Source organism: Barbus barbus (assembly GCF_936440315.1).
Source record: "Barbus barbus genome assembly, chromosome: 5".
NCBI lineage: Eukaryota > Metazoa > Chordata > Actinopteri > Cypriniformes > Cyprinidae > Barbus > Barbus barbus.
Genome location: NC_136733.1, coordinates 21472041 through 21487227, shown reverse-complemented (window position 1 = coordinate 21487227; position 15187 = coordinate 21472041).

Below are 15187 nucleotides of genomic sequence, written 5' to 3'. Positions count from 1 at the left end.
TGTGTGCACATAATATTAATTGATCAACAATACCGTAGAAGCAGTAATAACAATTATTTATATTTATTATATTTATTTAATATAAATATATAATATATACTAATCTAGTAATAATTCAAATTGTATTGCAATGTTGTCTATTTTAAAAATGTATTTTTTATTTATTCTTTAAACGCAATTTATTCCTGCGTCTATCTATATTTTTTCAGTTTCATCTTAACATGACACAAAATGTGAGCATTAGCTGAAGGTGTCCGAATAAATAATATCACTCGTCATCATTGTCATCTGTGAATCTGGCCAAATGTGAAACCGATGTGTCGCAAAATGAGCTAGCTCTTTAATCGCTTTCGCAATACTTTAATGGCATATGTCACAGTGACGTGGCATCGGCAAGGTCTCAATTTGGACAAAATTTTGAACCGGCATTCGCCACTTCAAGTGTGATGCCGATCAGTCTGCCCAGCTCTGCATGAAGTCGCACACACTTCTTTTCTTTGGGATGGTGCACTTGGTCCAGGTCCAGTTGCCTAATGAGGTGGTTTTGATTGGCCTTGTCCCACAGGATCCAGAATCTCTTTTTTTTCGCTCTTTCTCACTCAAACAGAAACACACCTCCATACTTCATCGAGGCACTCTCTAAATGATTTAATTGATCTAATCACTCACTCGATTGGTCAGAGCCATGCATCTTTTTCATGGCCAACCCTCTAGACGATGACATTGTCTTCTGTTCCTGTGAGTCCATCCTTCTGCGGTTCTGTGACAAAAGTGGCCCAGGGGCTTGGCAGGGCTGCCTCTACTCTCTGCCTTTTAACCTTGAGACATTTCAGTGTCTAGAACAGCAGAAACTTTGTCAATGTTGTCATTGAAGTCATTGTTGACTTGGTTTACAGTAGTAATGCACTAGATAAATGCCTTGGTGAAGCTTGTTCTGGACCAGTAAAGGCTACGTTGGGAAATGGTGACCACATAAGTAAAAAAAAGTAATATATTTAAAATACATTTATTTCATACTAAGTATAGTTATAATCTATTAACATATTTACTGATATCGCTTGAGACTTACTAATATAAAAATTATAATTCAACTTTATTTGGGGTACTACTTGTGCACAATGAGCATTTCTTAATATTAAGCCTAAAATGTGTTTTAATGTCACTATTGATAAGGATTGTATAATCTTTGAATAATGCCGGTCATTAAATGCAAGATATTTAAAGTGTACCTGAAGTATAATTGCAATAGTTCCACTTTAACACAATCAAATATACTTCAGTATATCTTTAGTTAAACTTCAGCACTACTTCTGCGCTTAGTTGTTTGAATTTAGCAGACTTTAGGTATACCAATTTTGTATATCAAAAGTACAACTGCAGAATATTTTTATTAAGCACATAAATATGTAAATATAGTGTATACTTAGCATAAAATAAATGCATTTAAAATAAATTGTATTATATTTATTTTTCACTAGGGATTTTTTTTTTTTTTGAATGAGGAATAGTTTAACTTGGTTTTCAGAAAATTTTGCATTGATATCTTATTTTTGCTTTTTGTGCATAGTCCTAAAATGCAGTATCCCATAGGAAAATATTATTACTTAGAGGTTACTCAACATACTTTTCAAACATCAACTTTGCCTCCGGTTTTCGTTCTAAATTATTTAGAAATAAATTAGGCAGATGTTGGCACAGCATAAAACTATAACATTTATTTGGATAAAATATCTCAAATTATACTGTGCCTCAAATTAATCCTGAAATCTATGACAATTGATCGCAGACTTGTACATCTGGGCAAGTTTAAACAAAGTTTGAGGTACTTTTGAAAAAACTCTGAAACTCTACTGTCTACTGTTTGTTCAAATAGGATCTGTTTTTAACTATTTCCTACAGTAGAATCCAAAATTATGGCATAGTAGTTGTGATGCGGAGTTAAAACCTCTTGGATGACACAAACTTGTAAACCTGAAAACACTCAAAACTTTTGATTTAGTTAGTCTCACACTGATTCAGTCCCTCCACATTTTGCATACCATTTGCTTATCTAAGTAAAACAAAAAAGCCCGACACCTATAAATCCTCTTTCAGGGAGACCGAATTCCCCAGAGAAGATGCATGGATGTGCACCTAAATGCCACTGGAGAGATGATCAACTACAGACACCCACTGCATCCCCACCTCATTATACCTCCATACTATGAGCCTCTTTAATACCCAGCCTTCTTAAAGAGCAGGTAATGGCAGAGCGGGCTAAAGGGATGCGGAATTAAGCCGTTTTACACCAAAGGGTAATTTGGTTTGATAAATGTTCCGTCATGGCTAACTAATAATACATATTTTAAGGGGGTGACGAGGGTGTGTGTGTGGGGGGGTGCTCCGTCGCACTAGGAAGAAGGTGGCGACGTTATTAATGGCACCGACCACGCTATGTCTCACGCAGGGTTACGGCACAAGGTCAAAGCACGTTTCACTGAATTAAAAGCCATTTTGAGCTATGGCACTCCTAATCAGCTCAGACCTAGAGGTGCATAGCTCAGGTATAATGAGGCACCAATGAATTTAAATAAACAGGGTGAATATGGTGATTTATAAAGGAAATGTGCTATCCTTATAGCTCATTAGCAATGACGGATACTTCTTATTCTTTCAAGCTCTTTTACCCATAGGACTTGAGCTTTTAACCAAGTAATATCCGCCTCTATTGTCAAGAGTGTGCATTCCAGGCAAGACATTTATCCTAGTCATTATGAAGAGTGGGGACACAATGCAAGAGTAATGGTAATGCATGCCATCTAAATAAACGATTTTCCCCCTTTTTCTTCTGTTTTTTTTCTGTCTGTGTAGGACTAACGCTTCCACTAGACTTTTTTGCAGAACGTGAATTCATCTTCATATTTTATTCCAGCTCTTTTTTTTCCCAATGAACAGAGGAATAATCCTTGATTCAGAAAACGTTTTGCATTTCAAGGAAGGTTTTTTTTTTTTTTTTTTCTCTAGCTAGTGGCGGGGGTCCTCCTCATTCGATCGCTATAAATTATAATATTTTTGCTGCAGAAAGTTGCTAGGGCTTCATTTCAAACCTGATATAAAGTACATTCAGCAGAGTGTTAACACGCTGATTAGGAACTTTCTTGGAATAATGATGTTTGATGTTCGCTCACTGTTCGGCTTCGAGAGGGAATTAATTGTAACGTTCCAAGCGTCTGACAGCGAGGGTGGGGGCTTCTTTACCCCTCTTAACTTTCTCTCTCCTTTAACAAGTATTGATCTAGCTGAGTGCAATTACCAAGGTCCTCTTAGCTTGGTGAGTTAAATAGCGTAGCTTAGGCTAATGACCCTGCTACCTTAGCCACGGGCATTAGCGATGTAGTGCGCTGAGGCATGCCAGCGGTCGCGACCACCCACCGCTCGGGTTGGGACACGCCAGCGTATTAGTGACTTCATCGGGCCCTTTGTTAGGTACTCTGCTTTTTGTGTTGCCCTTGAAGAAGAGACAGACAGAATGTGGCAGAACGTCTTGATGTTATTATTCACAGGGCTGACTGTGGATCAGTAGTCCTGCAAAGCCAGCTTTTAATGTATTCCTCCCAGCCCTATCGCTCTCTCTCCGCTCCAATAGGGAAAGAGCAGAAGTCTTTCATCACTGAACTTTCGTCTCTGTTTTCAATCAGGTTTATTAAGGGAGTATCGCTGTGAACGTATCATGACTTTGAGGATCTTAGGGAGCTGTAGAAATGATTTGTACTGGAAAGGTCCTTTCAAAGCTCGAGAGCATACCCCATTTCAGTCCTCTGTAAAATGTCAACGGGCGTCAATCCCACATTCAGCCTTTTGCAAATCCAGCCTCTAAGTGCTTCAAACCTATCATTTATCACGGTGGTGTTGGACACACACCCATTTCAAACAGACACAGTTGAGACATTCGAGTTCTCACCAAGAGTGAACGTCAAAACCAGCAGCCCATCATCTCTAATTGCGTTACGTCAGGAAGTTTTATCATTCTTTTGAAAATAAATAATGGATAAAGCACCCTTAAGCACACAGTGGCCTTGCTTGGATAAAATTCAGCGCCTGCCCTGAAGGGTGTACGTCTGTAAGGGTTTGGGAAAATGCTGTTCTGACAGTGTTTTGTCAAACAGCAGTGAAGAACTCCTCATAGTCATCACTGCGTCATAGTTCTGCTCTTCACATCCAACCAGGGGCAATTGCTTCCTCATGAGAAAATGAGAAATATGAGTTATTAGTCCAAGAAGTTAAATAATAATTGAAATAAATATAAATAAAAATGTATTGTGGTTACATTCGTTTTATAATGTTTTTCAAATTAATGTAGAGTGCAATTTTACTGTAGACTTCCACACTGAGTTTTTTCTGACCAATCAAATTCTGTGTTTTTTCCCTCATGACCTTTCCATTAATTTTCCAGTATAGTTTTTGATGCCTTGATACAGTTTTTGTTTTTTTAATCATATTATTATCACATTCAAAGTACTTTGTACTTTGTAGTTAAATAAATATTTGAGAACTTAGCATAACTTGAAAAATGTATTATTTTATATATTATATTATATATGAAAATACACACACACAGAATATTGGCTATTGCTATATTTTAAGATTCAATAGTGGTCACACTTTATTTTAAGGTCAAATTCTCGCTATTAACAAACCATTACTTACGACTTTTGCCTCAATAAACTCATAATTTACTGCTTATTAATAGTTAGTAAGGTAATTGTTAAGTTTAGGTATTAGGGATTAGGGATGTAGAATATGATCATGCAAAATATGTGTTTTTTAAGTACTAATAAACAGCCAATATGTTAATAATATAGGCATGCTCATAAGCAACTAGTTAATAGTGAGAATTGGCCCCTATACTAAAGTGTTACCTGAAAAGTGAATCATATTAATATTGTTAATTATCGAAATGTATACTTTTGTGACCTTTTATTATTTTAGTGATTTCTGTAATATTTCCAGCATTTCCATGACTTTGGGAGCCCTGACAAAAATAATTGGTAACACTTAAGATTATGGAACAACATTCACTATTAGCTGCTTATTAGCTTGCATATTACTTGCATATTGGCTGTTTGTTAGTACTTATAAAGCACATAATACCTTTTTCTGCATGACCATATTCTAGATTACTTAATCCTATCCCATACCTAAACATAACTACTACAACAACTACCTTGCTTAATCAGCAATATCAGAATCAGAATATGTGCTCCCTTATCTAAAGTGTTACCAAATAGTGCATGTGCACCCTCGTACTACGCTTATGCCAGGATAATATGTAATGGAATTAATGTTAAAGCATATTAAATATATAAGTAAGGGAAGGATATAGTGTGAAATAATTTGAGAAAACAGAGCTGCTGAAACTCCCTAAAGTATAGAATCGGCCCAACCAATTAATATGTATTCTGTTAATTTGACAAAATATGGAACTGAAGTCATCAGCCCCAAGTAACACACACACTAAAAAACCGTGTTCATTTACTCACTCAACTCTTGTACAGTAAACAAACAGTGGCTGTTTAGGGTTGGAGGTCATAGTTTCTTTTCTGGCTTTCAGCAGGTCAGGAGCTGCCAAAACGAGGCCCTCTGCCCCCCACCCCCCGCTTCCCCGCGAGCGTCCGGCTCTACTCGCAGGCTAGCTATGATTAATGTCAACGTCGTCCAGCCACAACCCTTTCTGCAGCAGATAATGCCAGGCAGCAAGCGCACTTGACACTTTTAATGTATAATTAAGTAGAAAAAGTCAGCACTGGCTATGCAAATTTTTTCAAATGATAAATGAGACCGGGTGGCGGCAGGGATTGATTTTGTGTAAATGAAACTAATTATGGAAATGTCAAACATAATTAATAAAACAGGTTTAAGCTGCAAAACACTGTCAATGGAATGAATGAGGAGGCATTGGCGCCCATTGTTTGGGCTTTATATAGGCCACGGTGTTGTGCTTGTTCGGCGCTCCCGAACGCACGCTCCCCACCCTCGCACCCTCTGCCTCCCGTTCCCTGAGAGGGGGGGAAATAAATTTACTTGTCTCTCGGTTGACTGTAGAAATTAATTGCTGGAATCTTGTCCCATCCAAGTGTTACAGTCCCGTGCAGGACATTAACATAACTAATTTAAAAGAACCCAAATGACTGCATAATGGAGCACTGTCAGCGTGTATGACACTCGCTGGTCATACCAAATTAGTTCCCTTTCATAATTGAAAATTTTCCCCAGTTCACATTTTTCCACCGTTTTTCATCTCCTCTTGTCGCACATCGTCTTTTCATTCAGAAATTAAACAAAGGACTTGTGATTTGCAAAAAGCTATGTTTGACCTATAATTAGCGGAATGGAGATGGGGTGGCGCGATTGGGTACGCGTACGGAAGGAGTCCGATTCTGAGACACGGTAATGATGCCGGAGACCTTGCGGCCTCTGGGGAAGCACAAGAGTAATGGAATGGACTATTTTTATGGGGACCTGGATAGTAGGGGGCTGGAGAGGCCGATGGAGCCGCACTGCGGGGTGAATCAGCGGGGCAAACACTCAGACTGGCAGCCCCAACCCCAGTCATCAGTCCAGAGTGTCAGAATGACACACACTCACATACACACATCTGCTGCCACCCTCGCTAGAACATCTGCCACTCTTTAAACACACACACGGTGTTGTTCAGCAGGCCAACCAAGCAGAAAAAAATAGCTACCTTTAGTAATTCAGCACAAAAACTTCATAAAATACATTTAGAAATTAAACTAATCAGGGTACTGTGTAAAAATATGATGAAAGTGGCAAAAAATCTGTATTTAAAATGTGGGGGCAATGAATAATCTGTAGACCAAATCTGTCTGTTGTTTTTCAATCTGTTTTAAATTTACCATTTGAAATATTTCATAGAAATGCATTATAAACCTAGAGATTGTTACATTACACAGTTTGATTTTAAAGGTAACAGCCACAATGTTTAGATTAAGATTGATCAGATTGATTTATTGATATTAATTGATTCACTTGGCATATTTACTGTAAATAAATGATACACGAATGAAGGAAAAATATATATTTTTTTTCTTCATTCATGAATCATTTTTTTTTTTTTTTTTTTTTAATTCCCCAGAAAATAAATTAAAATCTTGATACAGTACGTAGATATCAAATATTTTTATGGAAAATGTTTTTGAAAGCCGTCTCTTATGCTCACCAAAGCTGCATTTATTTGTAAAAATACAAGTAAAAATCATAACATTGTAAAATGTTAACTGTAACATTGAAATACTAAATACATGTGTGTGTCTGTCTATATATATATATATATATATATATATATACACATACAATAATACTAATAATATACATAATTTGATGTGTAAATAAACGTCGAAACTTTAAATAAATTAATTAATTAATGATAAAACATACATGCATTTCAAAATCCTCAGACAGCATATTACTTAATGAGTAAACATGATACAGTGATATTTGTTGAATGCTGTAATTGCAAACATATAAGAGGAGACAATTAATAAACTGTAATGTTTGTAAAGATTTTTTTTATTATTCCTGTATGTCTGTATGTCACAAAGTTCAGAAGTGAAGAGCAATTAGTGGTAGTCCATAATAAATGTGGTCAAATGAGTTATGTTTTGTGTTAGGTTTAGGGATATAATTTTATGTGAATTATTACCACACACATTTCTCCAGGAGCACTTAAAATCTCATCTTGCACACATTAGAGGCGGTATGTCTCACTGCGGCGCATACTCTTGACATTTAAACTTTATTGGCTGGTCTTGTTCGGTGGCGTGTGAGAGTCAACAGTGATTGTGTTGCGTGTTTTAAGAGCTACTTTACTATAGGGGATCCAGCAAAGAGAAAACTTAAATGTTTTAATTTCACCAATGCAAAATCATGTCCTTATGACTCTTGTTTTAAAGCATGTTTTTGATAAAGAGAGTGTTTACAAGAGCATTTTAACTTTACGTTATGGCTGCTGAGTTGCTTAATTGCCGTTCATCTTGAGTAAAGCTGATTTATTCATGTGTAAATATTTTTAAATATTCACTGTCAAAAGTTTTCTGTAAGCATGGTTGCATTCAAGCAGTTCATACAAGCTGTTTCAAGCACTGTTTTAGTCGTCAGATGTGTTCATCTGTGCTACCAGATGAAAGTCACTTTTTTGACACATACCCTGGGCATCTTACTATCACCCTCCCAAATGAATGCATCTATATAAAAAATAAATACTACTACTACTACTACTACTACTACTACTAATAATAATAATAAATATATAAATAAAATAAAATATAATTAAATTAAGTAAAACAAAATAAAATAATAAATCATTCTGGAATATAGTTGTTCATCATCACATTACATATAGTAGACACTTGTATGAATGTTATTACATATAAAATACCAAACCAAGTGTCATTTACAGACAAATTATGATACCTTTGCATTTTCATAAAGATATATGAAGTCACTTGTCACAAACTCATGCAAGTTTTCATGTTGCTTAAGTGCTAAATACTTTTTCAGCAATTTAACAATTTAAATAATGGTATAAATTTGAGTATAAAACTGAGTTATGTAACGCTTTCATAATTTGCAGAGCTTAGATTGTAAATGAGTGATACTGCAAAGGCCTCATTTACTTGAACTTCTTGCTCTCCTTGGATTTTTGTCTTTCTCTTTTTTACTTTTGCTCCCGCTTTCCATTTTTGTGCTGTAGTATTTTTTCTTTTCTTTTGCTTGCCATTTCTTGTCAGAGGAATTCCTGAGCTCAGAGCTGCCTCCAAATGCCAGCGGTCGTGGGTCAAACATATGCAGCATGTGCTACAATTTATTACTATGCATTTGCTTTGAGATTTTTCTCCCCTGACAATCTTAAGTAAATTATACTCTCTGCTCTGAACAAGAGACTGGGCCTACCCTGTATCTGTATGGACACTCTCAAGTCCAATGTGATTGGCTGGAGCCTCAGAGATTCTAACAATCCCAGAAGGCTTTGGACTCTGTGCTAGTGACATGGCAGCCGAACTGCACCGCAGTGTCTGTATTTATAGAAAACATATGCAAAAGGGCTGGTGGCACCTCCGAATGCGGGAAAGAGCTCTTGACAGTTAAATACGAATGGAGAGCAGAGTACCGTAGTCTAGAACAAATTTAATCAGCAAAAGGCACCTCACCTCCTCATTTCATTTGAATATGGTGGATGGCGACGTCAAATATGTACATTTATCCCTCCCAAGCATATTCTTTATTCTTGAAGGCTCATTATTTCTGGGGGTGTACAGAAGGGACCTCAGGCCCTGGATATTAAAATTTATAAAGGCTGAAGGATGGAAATGGGCTTACATGGCCAGCAGAGCAGACATAAAAATTAATGTACAAATAAGATTCTTAATGATAAAAATAATATATTTTTTATTACTATCTCTTTATATATGCATATTTTTATACTTATACATATTCTATCTATCTATCTATCTATCTATCTATCTATCTATCTATCTATCTATCTATCTATCTATCTATCTATCTATCTATCTATCTATCTTTTGATCATTCTATGTACAAATCTAATGTTCATCTATCCATCTATCTATCTGTCTAACTGTATGTCTGTCTATCTGTCTGTCTGTCTATCCATCCATCCATCCATCGCTCTTTATATCGAGTGTTCTCACTATCTATGGATCATTATATGTGCAAATCTATTGTCTACTGATCCGTCCATCCATCCGTCTGTCCATCCATCCAACCACATTTATCTATCAATCTGTCTGTCTATTTGACCGCATCAAACTGAAAATGTATTTATTTATTCATTTGTTGCCCCTAATATTTCAGATAAATAACGTAATTAAATCATTTGACTTTGTGAAAAATGCAGTCAACTTTTACCAACTTTTCTCTAACTTAACACAAAAAAAGTAGACACTGGCTCATTTAACGTTCTCTCTCACTTCAGCGTGCTGAGCTTCATTTCCTCCTGTGAGACAGCCATGCCCTGAGAATAAGTGGATGACACTCAGACATTGTTTTCGTCTGGTAAGTTTTTCCCCTTGCTCTACAGTATATAATGCCGTCCTAAAGCGTCAGGAAATGTGATTCACAAGACCCGAGGCACTCCAACACATACACAAACACACAGTCACACATGCGCACACAGTACAAAAGTAGCTCTTCACTCCTGCAGTGCCATTTTGACCCAGTTATGCAGGTTAACGTTCTCTAGCGGTGTACGAGAACCCTGCCTCCTATAGGCACTGCAACACCCACTTACAGAGCCAAGGGTGAGCGGTTTGAGTTGCACAACAAACCCTCAGACATTGAATATACTTGGTGTTTATCAGCAGCCGAGGACGGAAGAGGGTGGGTGGGGAGGGATCAGAGGGGGGCGTTAGCGTAAGGAAAAGACAGCGAGAGGGGAAAAATGCTGTGAATTGAAACTCGCAAACTTTCTAATGGAAATCGGTGTTGACCCCTCGGCGGTACTGTCGGAGCTGAGGCATTGTTGCAATCAATATGCGCTCAGGGGAGAGCGCACGGGGCAAGGACCTTTCGTTCCCCACCACGCCGGAAATAATGCGAGACGCTGATTTGTTATTTTCCAGACAGGGAGAAAACAAGCAGACGGGTGCCAGTGCACGCAGGTGCCTCATTTTGGGAATACTTCAGAGATATGAAATAAACCGAGTGAGGAAAGAAATCTATCTGCGAACGAGGGATAAACAATATTGTATATTTAGTGCCGGTCTGCTTTAGGCGGTGGCTGCGTGGGCAAATGGTGTTCATTAGTGTTTCATAAATCATTATTGTAATGTTACACTAAGCTCTCTATTTTTTATTTTATTTTATTTGTTTATTTATTTTTCAAAAAAAGCATTATAATGTTTATAACTGAAAAATAATGCAGTCAGTCAGCTTTAGCATTACTTTCATCTTTCTTTCAGTTGTTTGCCTCCGTGAGCCTGGTGTCAGAAACTTTTTAAAAGTACAATACAGAAAAAAATCCATTATTGATTGGGTACATGAAATCTGTTTTTAGATATATTTTAAATACACTACCATTCAAAAATTTGAGGTCGGGAAGTTTTTTTTTATGCTCTTGAAGATGTCTCTTATGCTCACCAAGGCTGCAATTAAAAAAATAATAATAATACAGTAAAAATAATACTGACATATTATTAAAATTGTATTATTGTTTATTTATTTTTTAAAAATAATAATTTAAACTATACTTTATTCCTGTGTTGGCAAAGCTGAATTTTGAACAGCCATTACTCCAGTTTTCAGTGTCACATGATCCTTCAGAAATCATTCTAATATGCTAATTTGATGCTCAAGAAACATTTCTTATTATTTTCAATGTTTAAAAAGTTATACTGCTTAATATATTATATAGAACATATGATGCATTTTTTTCAGGATTGTTTGGTGAATAGAAAGTTGAAAAGAACAGCACTTATTTTTAATAGAAATATTTTGTAACATTATAAATGCCTGTTCTGTCTGTTGATCAATTTAATGCATCTTTGCTGAGTAAAATGATCAATTTAATTAAGTAGTTATTTAAAAAATACTGACCCCTATCTTTTGGGTCAGTAGTGTATATAATTGATTTTAAAATATTTTGATATTTTTAGCAGTCATATTGTATTTGACATGCAGTTTCTGAGATACAACATTTTTCCTTGAAAGTTTACTTTGTCTAAGTGAAAAAAAAAAAAATGTAGTTATGGCTACCATATATGTGGCAGATATGCTTCTTACTTATCAAATCACAACTTTTGTAGGAAACCATATATATATACCTCAAACCATCATATTCATCCAATCAGAAAAGCAGTAGAGAAGCTTATGTAAAAAAAAAAAAAAAAAAAAACAACTATTCCGCTAATAATATGCAGTTTTAGCATGTTTCAACCACAGATAGCGACAGAGAGGCCCAAGTTCCGTGTTTCAGCTTTAATAGAGAAGCTATCATTACTCATTAATTTTTCGGTGTCAAAATCATTGGGGCAGTTGGAGTGAGGAATTAATCTCCATTGCATTTCTCAAGACTGTATGTGGTTGTGTGGATATTGCCATCTCAAACAGCCCTGGCTGTCAGATGGCAAAAAACAAAGCCCAACTGAGGCATTGGATAAGTTGAGGATACCCTCATGTGAAGTGGAACACTTGCTTGAACTCAGTATTGCCCACTTGCTTTATTGGATATCCTTTCTACTTACACACACCTGGCTGAAGTGGCCATCTAAAAGAGCCTCTTAACGTGTATAGATGCTGCTGCTAAAATGACTCCACTGTATGTAAGGGCCTCTTGACTACCTAGTCGTTCTAAACTGCATATTAGAAACACACACACACACACACACACACACACACACACACACACACAGAGAGAGAGAGACAGAATAGCACTTATTTGCTCCCCTGAGTCTGTTCTGCTACCCTCTTAGTAACATTTCACTGCAGTTCATGTTTTTATATTTCATTTAATGTCTTTGCAATATAAGAGTGTTGCACTTGAACTATATAGACATGTATGATTCCCATATGTATGCACACTTGATAAAGAGACCTCGAGAATCGCAAGTCAAAAGTGTGATTCTCAATGTAGGCGATGTGCAGCTCACACAATACTTCTCTTCTCTCAGCTCAGTGTCTTTGATAGCATAGATTAGAACATTTTGTCTGTGAACATAAGGCTGGAATAAATCTGTGCTTGGATGCAGCAGATGCAGCTGTGATTCCTGAAAGGGCAGAAACTTCCCGCATACTAAGAGCTTGTTCAACATCGAATACTCTCTTCTTCTCTTTCCAGGGGGAATTTACTAAGTATGAATTCTGTGCTGTTTTACCTCATCTATCTATCTGTCTGTCTGTCTGTCTTGTCTGTCTGTCTGTCTGTCTGTCTGTCTTGTCTGTCTGTCTGTCTGTCTGTCTGTCTGTCTCTCTATCTATCTATCTATCTATCTATCTATCTATCTATCTATCTATCTATCTATCTATCTATCTATCTATCTATCTATCTATCTATCTATCTATCTATCTATCTATCTATCTATCTATCTATCTATCTATCTATCCATCTATCTATCTATCTATCTATCTATCTACAGTATGTGTCTACCTATCTGCCTGTCTGTCTAATTTTTCAAACATTATTGAATTTCACTTAATTTTAGTCATACTTGCGTTCAAATTTGTATTTGAAACCTGCATCCTGTTTTCTAACTCAAATTCATTTATTTTAATTACCACTATTGATTTACTGCTGCCATAATCAATAGAAAACACACTCAACATCTCTTTTGAACAAATTCAATTCACATTCACTAGTTTCGTAAAGTCACAATCTATCATTCGAATAAAAAAGAGATATGTTTGCACTGAAAAGAATGACAACGTCTTAACTTGCGGTTGTTTAGTGAGTTCTCCCCTCATTTCTCCTTCTCTTTCTAGTCTTTCCCTGTATGACCACCTGGCTGAACGCTCCAGTCTAAAACACTTAACTGCAGCCTGGGAAGGGACCCTTGCGTCTGTGTGTACGTGTGTGTTTGTATTATGTGTAACCGCGGGCTTCTTTCATCTTCACTGACACTGACAAGTTTCCCTGCGTGATCCACCGAATGCGTATGTGTGCATCTCCTCACCCCCCCCCACGTCCATCATCCTGTGTGAGTGTGTTTGGGTGTCTTGTTGATCCTAGCTCACCCCTCTCTTGTCAATCTAGCATTACCCAAGGCCTCTCGTACTGCCCTGCCTGTGACAAGCATCAAACTCCTTTCCACAGCACTCTTTGTTTCTTTGGTCTTCACTCAATTTCCTTAGGCCGTCCCTCAGGCTCAATACATGATACTGTTCCTTGTTGTGAGAATGCTTGTTAGTCCAGAGGACTGGCTTTCTGTACTACAGTAACCGGTCAGTGAGACTGTAGTAACTCTAGCTTCTATAACTGTATCCTCTTTATCTAAAGCCTGATAAGGTGTAACCCTGCGCTTCGGTTTCCTCTCACACCTGTGTGGCTATTGTTCGGCCTCGCCGCTAATGTTTCAGTTGCAACAGTAGCCCATTATAAGTCTTACTATTAAATGGATTGATCGACATTATTTTGATGTCATACTCAAGAGCCGCATTGGTTTGTGAATGGACATGAAAGGTAATCTAGTGGCCAGAACAATGGCTCTCTGGATCAATTCTCTGCAGTCTGAGGTGGGGCTGTATTGGGAAAGGGGGCGACAAGGGGCCACTTCTCATGTTTGGACACCGGACGGTATTTGATAGGGACGTTTATGTAGAGAGACTTTGTTAGGGGCAACTTGGAGGTGCAGAAGGTTATGAGAAGGTGCTTGTGAGGATGTGCAGAAGGGTATGAGAAGGTGCTTGAGAGGATGTGCTTGGAGGACATGAAATGTATGCAGATGTTAGTGTGTGTTTTGAATATTAGCAGAGTAATTCAATATAGTGACACTACTAACATTCTTCAGTACTGTAACTCAGCTGCTTCAAAAATTCTCTTTTTTTCAACAACTACGTAGTGTGTGTGTGCATAAACAATCAAAATGTTGACAGTTCATATTCATGTAAATTAACCATTTTGAAAAATCTTGCTTTTTTCTAGTTTGTAGTTAAATAAGAAATAGATTTTTTTTTAATATATATAGTTTTAATTAATGCATTTAGTGTAAATGGATCTTTTTTTAATGTAATGCTGTCATTCAAACTGAGATCCTCACTGAATATGAAAAATGCTTAAAAATGATATCACAATATCATCTGATAGCATTTAGTTTTTGATTTCTAAAATTACCTTACTGTTTTTATTATATAAAACACCCTAATAAATATAACATAAATTATAAAACATAGTAAATTAATGTTTAGCTAAATAAATAAATAAATAGGTAAAAGTAAGTTGTGTGTGTGTGTTTGTGTGTATACATATATATATAATGTTGCTCCCCTACATATATTAACTGAAGTCAATTAATATAACTTTCTGGTTTTATTTATTTATTTAGGCTAGGTTTGGATGTGCATTTGATGAACTCCTGGACATCATGAGTGGTTTAAAATAGTAGGCCTTGCAATGTAATTGAGGAAGTAGGTTCCTCAATACCGTATTGCGTATGAATGATTGTGTGCATTTACTAAG